We start from the raw sequence: 12,529 nt of genomic DNA, 5'->3' as shown, positions 1-12,529 counted from the left end.
ATGAAGCCAAAAATTGAAATATGATCGTGAAATTAATGAAAAAGAATGTAACAAATTTGATTAAAAAAATTATAAGTTGGGAGGAAGAAAGAGCAGAACACATAAAAAAAAAAGTCTTATAAAATGTGAAAGAAGAAAGGTCAAAATAGAGGTAACTTTTTGTAGATTACTATACCCAAAAAAACCAAAACAACAGTATTCTAGGGGGTAAAAATTGGTTTTTGAAGGCTATATCATGGCAGTTCTACCATAGCCGCCACAAGCTGCTATTTTGGTGGCCGCTAGTGAGTACTGAAAACTTCTCTGCTATTAGAATTTTATAGTAGTCTAACACTGCTCCAATCTGCTATAAAGCACTATTGACTGCTATGCATATATCAATAAAAATCGTGCAGAAAATACATTGCCAAACCAAAATCTCTATTTTTGGATGATAGAATACAATATAAAACAGAATGCAATAAAGAATTGAACAACTGTAAATTATACTCTTATTCAAACCCAGATCTTCAAATGAATAAAGAAAGAAAAGGAGAATATTCATTATGACCAGATATCTACATCATAGGAATGATACAAGGAGGCATCAAAGATACTGTTGGAACACACATTGTTCCTCACTCAATTGCAAGAGATGCAATTCACTCCTTCACATATTCACTCATGTATCACTCATTGTTTTCAAGCAAAGAATTGCACACCTACACACTAAGAATAAAACTAGAGACAGAAAAATGATAGAATGAAAAACACACACATTATTAAGATGTATCTGATGCAATCCTACCCCCCAAGGGTATTGGATAGAAGACTCCAAGAGGTTTGGGCTAGAGCTACTAAAGAAGGCCCTAGGGTTCTCATGAACCTTATGATAGATTTTTGACCCCATGGGTCAAGGTTGGATCCACTCTTTGTAAATATTAGAATAGGTTTTTTTCCTTCTTTTGGGTCTTGTATTTTGGTCATTCTAGTAGTATAGGGTTTTAGCCTGTTGGATCGAGTGGCCTCAGAATAATTAAGAAGGGGGGTTGAATTAATAATTCCTAAAACTTTACCAATTAAAAAAGTACTCTTTTAAGGCTTTTACTTTTGTTGTTAAGAGAATATGGAGTAGAAGAGAAACTTAACAGAAAGTAAAAGCGAAAATTAAATGCACAGCGGAAAGTAAAAGAGTAGGGAAGAAGGAAACAAACACACAAGAGTTTTTATACTGGTTCGGCAACAACCCGTGCCTACCTCCAGTCTCCAAGCGACCTGCGGTCCTTGAGATTTCTTTCAACCTTGTAAAAATCCTTTTACAAGCAAAGATCCACAAGGGATGTACCCTCCCTTGTTCTCTTTGAAACCCTAGTGGATGTACCCTCCACTAGAACTGATCCACAAGAGATGTACCCTCTCTTGTTCTCAGTCAAACCCAAGTAGATGTACCATCTACTTGTACCACAAAGGATGTACCCTCCAATGTGTTAAGACAAAGATCTCAGGCTGTTAAACCTTTGATACTTTGTGAATGGGGATACAAAAGAATTCTCAGGCGGTTAAACCTTTGAACGCTTTTGTATTAGGGAATGGGAAGAATCAAAAGAATTCTCAGACTGTGTCATTTTGAATTCTTTGACAAGGGAGAAGGGAGACACAAAAGAATTTAGGCGGTTAGTCCTTTGTTCTTTTGGAAAAGGGAGAGGAGAGACACAAAAAGAATTCAGGCGGTTAGTCCTTGGCGAATTCTTTTTGGCAAAGGGAGAAGAGAATGAAAAGGATGAATAGCACGAGTTTTCAAGGTTTAGAAAACCAGAAAACTTCATAAAACTTTTGGTACAAAGAAGAAGAAGAAGAAGTTCAAAGAGATTCAAGGCTTGTAAAGGATTGTAATGAAATGATTGGAAAAGTATTCAAGATTGTTGTTAGAACGATTGATTGAAAATGCAAAACAAAGCCTTGCTTTTATAGACTCTTCATGTCTGGTCAAGAAGGCCATTCAAAAGAGTTATAACTTTTAGAAAAACTTAAAACCCATTTGAAAAAGTCAAAACCTTTTTGAAGAGTTACATCTTTAGATTTTTCAGAAACAAACACTGGTAATCGATTACCAAATAAGTGTAATCGATTACACAAAGCTTTTGAGTGAAAGGATGTGACTCTTCACATTTGAATTTGAATTTCAACGTTCAAGGACACTGGTAATCGATTACAGCCTTTTGAAAATATTTGGAACGTTGTAAATTCAGTTTGAAAACTTTTTCAAACTCATTTTGCTACTGGTAATCGATTACAACAATATGGTAATCGATTACCAAAGAGTAAAAACTCTTTGGTAAAGGTTTTGTCAAAAACTCATGTGCTATTCAAAGTTTTGAAAAAACTTTTTAATACTTATCTTGATTGAGTCTTTTCTTCATTCTTGAATCTTGATTCTTGAATCTTGATCTTGATTCTTGAGATCTTGAGTCTTGATTCTTTGATTCTTGAACTCTTGACTTGTTCTTGATTTACTTGAGATGTTCTTTGATTCACTTGAGTTGTTCTTTGATCTTTTGAGATTTTTGTTCATCACCTTTGTTATCATCTTTTGTTGTCATCATTGTTATCATCCAAACACCTTTGAATCATTGTTGATTCATCATGAAGCTTTGCTTCCACATAGCCTTGTATTTCAGGGCATTTTGAGTAGTCTTTGTAGTAGGAACTTTTTTTTTGTATTTTCATGTATTTTGTCATGGGGGTGAGCTTAGCTATTATAGGGGTGTGTAGCTAAGCTCTAGTTTCTCTTCTCAAGGAGGTGAGCTTAGTTATTAGAGGGGTGTGTGTAGCTAAGCTCTAGCTTCTCAAGGAAGTTTCTCAAGGAGGTGAGCTTAGTTTTTAGATGGGTGTGTGTAGCTAAGCTCTAGCTTCTCAAGGAAGTTTTCTCAAAGAAGCTTCTCAAGGAAGTTTTCTCAAGAAAGCTTCTCAAGGAAGCTACCTAGTTTATAAATAGAAGCATGTGTAACACTTGTTGTAACTTTAATGAATGAGAGTCTTGTGAGACACAACTCAAAGTTCAACTTCTCTCCCTTTTTCTTCCTTCAATATCGTGCTCCCCCCTCTCTCTTTCTCTCCTTCTTTCTTTTCCTCCATTGAAGGATCCTCTCCAAGCTTCTTATCCAAGGCTCATCTTGGTGGTGAAGCTCCTTCTTCCATGGCTTATTCCCTAGTGGATAGCGCCTCCTCTCACCTCTTCTCCTTTGTCTTCCGCTACATCTCCACGGTGGAAAATCACCATTAAAGGACCTCATTGAAGCTCAAAGATCCAGCCTCCATAGAAGCTCCACAAGCAAGCTTCCATTAAGTGGTATCAGAGCACAAGAGCTTCAAGTAGGTGCTCCTTAAACCTCCATTAATTTTTTGCTTTACCTTCTCTTCCATTGTTGTTTCTTCATTTTTCTCAATGTACCTCCTCACATGTCTTGTGCTAAATGTTTTTAACATCATTCTTTTGAGTTTCCACCGATTAAACTTGCTATAGAAGCTAGATTTGATTTTCTATGGTTCAAATTTCCTGTTCATGTTCTTGAACCATGAATTGTGTTGAGTTTAAGTTCCTTTGAGTTTTGTCTTGTTATTTTTTGTGGCTGAAACCTAAACCATAAAATTCTTACAAAAATATTAAAGTAGAAGAAAACCTCAAAAATCTAGAGTGACTTGTTCACCTATTGTAGTTTTGTCATAGAAGTCATGTCTAGTCATGAAACTTGTCACATAAGGTTTCTTATGTTATGCTGAATTTTATTTTTCTTGTTTCTTTGTCTAACTCATTTGTTCTTGAGTGTATGAAATTCTCTTAGCCTATTATTTGATTTGAGTCAAATATTTCATGTTAATTAGTCCTTCACATGTTCATGCAAAATTCTTAGAGAGTCTTTGATTGTGAACCTTTTCTTGAACTTTTAGGTTTCCTTATGATTGTGTCTATTGTGAATTTGAGTTTTGGTGATTGAATTGTTGGCTGAAATGTTGATCCTAAGTGAATATTGAACTTCTAAAACTTTGGTAAACAATCCTAGTGAGTTCAACATACATAGGAAGGTTGAAAGTAAGCCCAAGGAAATCAATATACCATGCTTAAAATTAAAAAAATCGCTGGTGCTGGCAGCTTGGACATACAAACTTGTAAAAATTACTGAGAATTGGTTACTTCAAATTTTGAGCTAAAATGTTTAATGAATTTTCTAGACATCTGGAAAAAAGTTAGAAAAAAGAAACAAGTGATTTGGATAAAAGGAAAAAATAAGAAAAATCACACAAGTTGGAAGAAAAATCAGTATTCAGAAAAAGAAAAAGGTGAAAGGAAGTGTGTTTGTTGTTTTGGCTCAAAATTTATTCTATAATTGGTGTCTATGTTATACCAATCTTAGTTCCGAAATTTCAATATAAAATTACTGTGAAAACAAGTGCCAAAGCTAGAGATTTGTTGAGTCTTTTTTTTATAGTTTTTTTTACAATACTCTAGAGCCATTCTAAGTTTCTCTTTGAGTCGTAGCTTGCTTCTATGTCCTTTTCATTGCTTTAATTGTTGAGTAATCCTTGAAAAATTGTCTTGTTAAAACTCCATTGGTTTAGCTTTCATTTAATTTTTTTTTTGTCTTTGGTTATTGCTTGTCTCTTTGTTTCCTTGTTTGTGGGTTGCCATATAGGGAATTGGAAAGAGGATTGGTGCCATCCCTTGAAGAATTTGAGTCAAGAAGAAAGGGGCCAACCACCTTAAGAGCTATTGGACTAAGAAGCACTCCAAATTGAGTGAATCACCAAAGAGAGAACAACCACCAAAATTGAGGATCATTTTGTAATTTTGTAATTTGCAATTTACTTACCTTTATTGCTTTCAAGTTTTGTTAGAAAAAGGTCTTTCATTGGAAGTGTGTTGGGAGCCTCCAATAGGTTACCAAACTTCCATTTGTGTGTAATAATTTTTGGCAATTTTTCCTTAGATAGTGAGTGTTTTGTTGGGAACCTTGAATGTGGTCATCCAAACACTCTTAGGATTCGCCTAGTTTACATTTCTTGCTTACTTTCATAGCTTATTTCCTTTACCTTCCATTGTCATACCGCCTAGATAGCTTTCCTTTTACCAATTAGTTTTTTACCTTATCTTTCACACCTCTTTTAGTGTTTATTTTGGCTCGTTTCAACCATAGTTTCTTTTACCTTTTGTTTTCAAACCTCCAACAAGAAAGAACCACAACTTAGGAACCAACATGAGTCATCATTCATCTAGTGTTAATGGCGAGGGTACTAGTCATAAAGACCCTTTATCTAGAATCTTAGATGAGTTGAGTTCCCTCAAGTTATGCAAAGAAAAACAAGAGAGAAAAGAAAAAGGAAAAAAAAGAGTGGAAGAAATAAGTCAAGATAAAAGAAAGAAAATAAGAGAGGAAGAAAGAAGAAAAATAATGAAAGAAATGAAAAGAGAAAAACATGCCTCCTATAGTAGTCATAACTCTTGCAAAAGCCTAAGTGAAGAACTTCATGACTATTATGAAGGAAGGCATAGGTCACATCTTAGACCTCACTCCCATAGAAGAGAAAAGGAAAGAAAGCCTCAAGAGGCTAACATTAAACTCTCATACTTCCATGGAAAGGACAATGTAGAGGCTAACTTAGATTGGGAAATAAGGGAAGAGCAACAACTTAAAAAGAAGTCTACTTCAAAATCTTATGGCTCTCACTCTTATCCAAAGAAAGACCAAGGTCAAGGAATCTTAGGGGTGACACCTTCTAAGCCTAAAGATGATAAGGGAAAGACAATAGAAAAGCAAGCCCTTAAGGCTAGTATGCAAGAGAAAACTAGCTCTATAAAGTGCTTTAAATGTCTTGGAAGAGGACACATTACTTCTCAATGCCCCACCACAAAAACCATGATTATGAGGGGCCAAGACATTTATAGTAGCCAAGATGAGGTTACTACTTCACCTTCCTCTAGTGAAAGTGAAGAAGCAAAAGGGGAAAAATCTAATGAAGAAATCTACCCCCAAGAAGAAGGACAACCATTAGTGGTTAAAGAGAAGTGTAAGGAGGTAAGTGTCTCCTCCAAGAGTTTAGCTAAGAAGGAAACTCATTTTACAATAAAGACAAACATTAAAGAAACTTTTCCTCTTAGACAACCTCCACATTTTCTCTTTTGTAAAAAAACACTTGCTAGCATTGCCACACCTCTTGGGCTTGAGGTTATTCCTCAAGTAAAGGAGTTGTTGGATGAGGGTTTAGTTCGTGGGAGCTTAAATCCCTTTGCTTTGTTGGTGCCCAAAATAGGTATTATTAGGCACCAAATCCCTACAATAAGTGATATGATGAATGTGTTGAGTGTTGCAACCCTCTTTTGTAAAATCAGTCATGCACCCAACGTCTTCATGATTCATGTACATAGGGACTCATTAGGTTGGTTTGTTCTTATTTTTGGTTTTAATACAAATTAGGTGCTCATATGGGACACATTAGGTTTGTCGTATTTTTTTTTAGGAATAATCAACATAAAAATACAGAAAAAGGTATGCTTTATTGCATTACTTCCCTTAATTTTTTAAATAGTTATCAAGGGGTTCCCACGAACCCTAAGAGAATAAAGGTCATTCCTGATTTGCCCACTCCACCAAGTATAAGGGAAATTTGGGGCTGCCATGACTTAACAAACTTTTACAAAAGGTTTGTCCCATATTTTTCTATACTTGTAGCTCCACTCATTGAGTTGGTGAGGAACCATGTTCCCTCATGGGAAGATGTCCATGAAAGGGGTTTTCAGACCTTACCCTACTCTAGCATACCCAACACCACTAATACATATGTTTTTATTCTTTTTACAGGTTTCGAGGGAAGGATCCTAGAGTATGAAGAACCACGGGATTTGAGGTCAAATCCTTTCCAAGGTGGAGGGGATGATGCAATCCTACCCCCCAAGGGTATTGAATAGAAAACTCCAAGAGGCTTGGGCTAGAGCTACTAAAGAAGGCCCTAGGGTTCTCATGAACCTTAGGATAGATTTTTGAGCCCATGGGTCAAGGTTGGATCCACTCTTCTTAGTAAATATTAGAATAGGTTTTTTTCCTTCTTTTGGGCCTTGTATTTGGCCATTCTAGTAGTATAGGGTTTTAGCTTTGTATTTCAGGGCATTTTGAGTAGCCTTTGTAGTAGGGACTTTTTTTTGTATTTTCATGTATTTTGTCATCGGGGTGAGCATAGCTATTATAGGGGTGTGTAGCTAAGCTCTAGCTTCTCTTCTCAAAGAGGTGAGCTTAGTTATTAGAAGGGTGTGTGTAGCTAAGCTCTAGCTTCTCAAGGAAGCTTCTCAAGGAGGTGAGCTTAGTTTTTAGAAGGGTGTGTGTAGCTAAGCTCTAGCTTCTCAAAGAAGCTTCTCAAGGAAGTTTTCTCAAAGAAGCTTCTCAAGGAAGTTTTCTCAAAGAAGCTTCTCAAGGAAGTTTTCTCAAGAAAGCTTCTCAAGGAAGCTACCTAGTTTATAAATAGAAGCATGTGTAACACTTGTTGTAACTTTAATGAATAAGAGTCTTGTGAGACACAACTCAAAGTTCAACTTCTCTCTCTTTTTCTTCCTTCAATTTCATGCTCCCCCTCTCTCTTTCTCTCTTTCTTTCTTTTCCTCCATTGAAGGATCCTCTCCAAGCTTCTTATCCAAGGCTCATCTTGGTGGTGAAGCTCCTTCTTCCATGGCTTATTCCCTAGTGGATGGCGCCTCCTCTCACCTCTTCTCCTTTGTCTTCCGCTGCATCTCCATGGTGGAAAATCACCATTAAAGGACCTCATTGAAGCTCAAAGATCCAGCCTCCATAGAAGCTCCACAAGCAAGCTTCCATCAGTATGTATGTCCTTTTATACAAGCAAAACAAAGCAACAACCCTTCACACTTAGGCTAGGCACTTATAACAGAATTTTTAAATTTTGTTACTCTTTTATATTCAATGTACAATCAAATCTACACCACACAAAACAGAATTAAACTCTCACACCCTCCCTTAATTCTGATCTCCTAGGTTCATCAAGCCAATTTTGTCCCTTAACATTTTAAACCTCTCCCCTTTGAGGGGTTTGGTTAAAATATCAGCAAGTTGATCAAATGTGCAGCAGTACTCCACTTTCAGTTTTTCTTTGTTCACTTGATCCCTAAGATAGTGAAACCTTGTTTCTATGTGTTTGCTTCTACCATGAGAGGTTGGATTCTTTGACAAGCTTATAGCTGACTTATTATCCACAAAAAGCTTCACTCCATCACTCTCCTTGATTTTTAATTCCTGTAATGATGTGTCCAACCAGACAGCTTGGCAAGCACTCATTGCAGCTGCAGCATACTCAGCTTCACATGTTGATAAAGCCACTATGGATTGCTTCTTAGAACTCCACGATATTGGTGTTGCACCATACATGAATATGTAACCTGTAGTACTCTTTTTGTCATCTCTGTCTCCTCCCCAATCTGCATCAGTATATCCCACTAATTCTTCTGAGTTGTTGTTTTCTTTATTTGGAAATAGAATTCCAATATTGATGGTCCCTTTTATGAACCTTAGAATCCTCTTAGCAGCTAGGAGATGAGGAATTCTGGGTCTTTTCGTATATCTACTTACCAGTCCAACAACAAATTCCAAATCAGGTCTTGAATGACACAAGTACCTGAGAGAACCAACAATCTGTTTGAACTCAGTTTCATTGACTTTGTCTTCCTTGCCCTCCCTTTCAAGTACAAGACCTGCCTCAATTGGTGTTGCAGCCGAATTACATTCAACCATGTTGAATCGCTTCAATATTTTTGTTGCATACTTGCTCTGGTGCATCAAAATACCACTGTCAGTCTTCTTGAATTCAAGTTCAAGGAAGTAGGATAGGACCCCCATATCAGTCATTTCAAACTCACTCATCAATTCCCTTTTCAATTTTGCTATTTCACTTTCATTACCACCAGTGATCAACAAATCATCCACATAGAGGCATACAATAATGATATTACCTAGTGATTTGGATCTTACATAGACTCCAAACTCATAGCTACACTTATCAAAGCCGATCTTCATCATAAAACCGTCAATTTTCTTGTTCCAAGCTCTTGGGGCTTGCTTAAGTCCATAAAGAGCTTTTCTCAACCTGAGAACCTTTGACTCTTGGCTAGCTATAGAGAATCCAGGTGGCTGAGTCACATAGACCTCCTCATCAAGAGAACCATTTAAGAAAGCACACTTCACATCTAGTTGGTGCATTGTCTAATTCTTTAGGCTAGCAATTGCCACTACTATTCTAATAGTCTCAATTCTAGCAACTGGTGCGAACACATCTCTATAGTCAATCCTGGCTTTCTGTAAAAATCCTCTAGCCACAAGTCTAGCTTTATACTTGACCATCTTGCCTTCTGGATTTGTCTTAATCTTATAGATCCACTTCACATCAATGGGCTTCTTCGATTTTGGTTGAGATACCAGCTCCCACACTTGATTTTTCTCAATAGATTTAAGATCTTCTATCATAGCTTCAACCCACCTCTGATTAGTCATAGCATCTTCAAAGTTTATTGGTTCTGCTTCAAAAAACAGAGCAAAATGTACAAGATTCCCATCTGCACTTACATCAGCATCAGACAACATCTCAAAACCTTGAAATCTAGCTGGTTTGGGTGCATTTCTCTAGGGTCTCACTTCTCTTTGAGTGGTTTTACCATTCCCTTCACTTGTTTCTTCCTCTTCTGACCTTATCATTATTGAAGGTCCCTTCATTTCAGTATTCTGCTCCCAGTCCCAGCTTCTAGATTTATCAAATACCACATCCTTAATGATTATTATCTGCTTACTTTTCGGATCAAACAGCTTATAGCCTCCAGTTGAGTGATATCCGAATAAGATCATTTGTTCACCTTTATCATCTAGCTTCCTTCTTAACTGATCTGGGATATGCCTAAAACAAAGTGATCCAAAGATTCTGAAATGGCTCACATTTGGTTTAGCACCACTCCAAGCTTCTTCAGGTGTTATTCCTTCCAATCTCTTTGAAGGGCTCCTATTCAAGATGAAGACAGTTGTAGACACTGCCTCTCCCCATAAGTACTTGGGCAGACTCTTGCCTTTCAACATGCTCCTTACCATATTCATTATGGTTCTGTTTTTTCTTTCTACAGCTCCATTATGTTGAGGTATGTAGGGATGAGTCACTTCATGAATTATGCCTTCCTGATCACAAAATTCTTGAAATTTTGAAGAAACATATTCACCACCACCATCTATTCTCAATATCTTGATCAATGAGCCATTTTGCTTTTTTGTCATATTTTTGAACTTCTCAAAGACTTCAAAGACATCACTTTTCCTTCTTATTAGATAAACCCATACTTTCCTGGTCAATTCATCAATAAAGGATATGAAGTATTTGTTTCCACCAAGAGATTCAGTCTGTATAGGGCCACACACATCAGAGTAAATCACTTCAAGTTTCTCCTTTGCCCGGATTGGTACATTGTGTTTGAAAGTGCTTCTTGATTGCTTACACTGTAAACAATCATCACATACTTCACTATGAGGCTTGATCTGAGGCAAACCCAGCACCATTTCTCTTGAGTTTAGCTAAATCAGATCTCTAAAATTTAAATGGCCAAATCTGTAATGCCATAACCACTCTTTACTGTTTACTGTAGTGACAAAACACTTCTGTTCTATCACATCAATCTCAATTTTAAATGTTCTATTTTTTGAAAGAGTGGACTTCAAAATGAGCTTGTGATTTCTGTTAAACACTCTTAACATCTTGTTTTCAAGCATAGTCATAAAGCCCTTTTCTAGTAATTGACCTAAGCTGAGGAGATTACTTTTCATACCTGGTACAAAGAGTACATCAGTGATGCAAGACTGACCTTCATCCTTTGTTTTTATAAGGACCTTCCCAATTCCTTCAGAACTCAAAGTTTTATCATCAACAAATTTGACTTGGCTCTTCACAGATTGATCAAGGTTGAGAAATCACTTTCTTCTTCCTGTCATATGAGTTGAGCAACCTGTGTCTAGGTACCAACAATTATCACTTGCCCCTTCAATTTGAGTAGTTACCATTAGCAGTACCTGTTCAGTGTCATCATCTTCTTCTTGAGCCAATTTTGCATCATCGCCTTTAGGTTCTCTTTTGTTATTGGGTTTGTTGTAACACTCATCAGCAAAGTGCCCAAACTTTTGACAGTTAAAGCATTGAATACTTCTTTTGTCAAACTTCTTTCTATTTGAAGAGTTTTGAGAATTGGATCCCCCTCCTTTCTTGTGGTCCTTATCACTATTCTGATTTCCCCTCCATTTATTGCTCTTCCCTTCAATTTTCTCTTTCTTCCATCTATCACCATGCTTCTTTGGATTAGACCGTGCTTGCAAGGCTTGTTCACTTTTCTTCTCATTGATCCTTTCATTCATTCTCTGCTCATGAGATTCCAAAGATCCTTGCAATTCCTCTAGGCTAAGCTCTTCAAGATTTTTGGATTCCTCGATGGCTACCACAATATGGTCGAACTTGGGTGGCATGGTTCAAAGCACCTTCTCTACAACTGATTGCACATTTATCTTTTCTCCACAACCCTTCATTGAATTCACCACTGTCTGTACTTTTGTGATGTACTCAGCAACTGATTCATTCTTTTCTATTTGTAGTAGTTCATATTGTCTCCTCAGAGTTTGCAGCTTGATCTTCTTGGTTTTTGTGGCTCCATCATGAGATTTCTCCAGAATGTCCCATGCTTCTTTAGAGGTTTGAGCCATTGCTATCTTTTCAAAGTTAGCAACATCTACACTTTGGTGCAAAATGAAAAGTGCCTTGCAATCTTTCTTTTCCTTTTCTCTATCAACAGCCTTTTGTTTATCTATTGCTCTCTCTCCCACAGGTATATAACCTTCTTCTACGAACTCCCAAACCCCTTGGAATCACATCACCACCCTGATCTGAATCTTCCAATTTTCATAGTTCTTTCCTGTGAGAATTGGTAGATTTGCAGGAATTGAGCCAGATATTGCATCCATCAAAGAACTCCTTCAAGAACACCTCAAAGAACCTTTCTTTCTTTTCTTGTTAGCGATTCTTGCCCCTTCTATCGAAACCAATGCTCTAGATACCAATTGTTGGAACACACATTGTTCCTCACTCAATTGCAAGAGATGCAATTCACTCCCTCACACATTCACTCGTGTATCACTCACTATTTTCAAGCAAAGAATTGCACACCTACACACTAGGAATAGCACTAGAGACAGAAAAATGATAGAATGAAAAACACACACATTATTAAGATGCATGTATGTCCTTTTATACAAGCAAAACAAAGCAACAACCCTTCACACTTAAGCTAGGCACTTATAACAGAATTTTAAAATTTTGTTACTCTCTTATATTCAATGTACAATCAAATCTATACCACACAAAACAAAATTAAACTCTCATAGTTACAACCAAAAAGGCTATGGCTTTAAGACATTACAATAAGCAATAAATTACCAACAACATCAAAGCATAATACAAGAAGGCATCAATTACATGA

This window comes from Glycine max, chromosome 12 (genome assembly GCF_000004515.6).
Source record: "Glycine max cultivar Williams 82 chromosome 12, Glycine_max_v4.0, whole genome shotgun sequence".
Lineage (NCBI taxonomy): Eukaryota > Viridiplantae > Streptophyta > Magnoliopsida > Fabales > Fabaceae > Glycine > Glycine max.
This window is presented reverse-complemented; position numbering follows the sequence as displayed.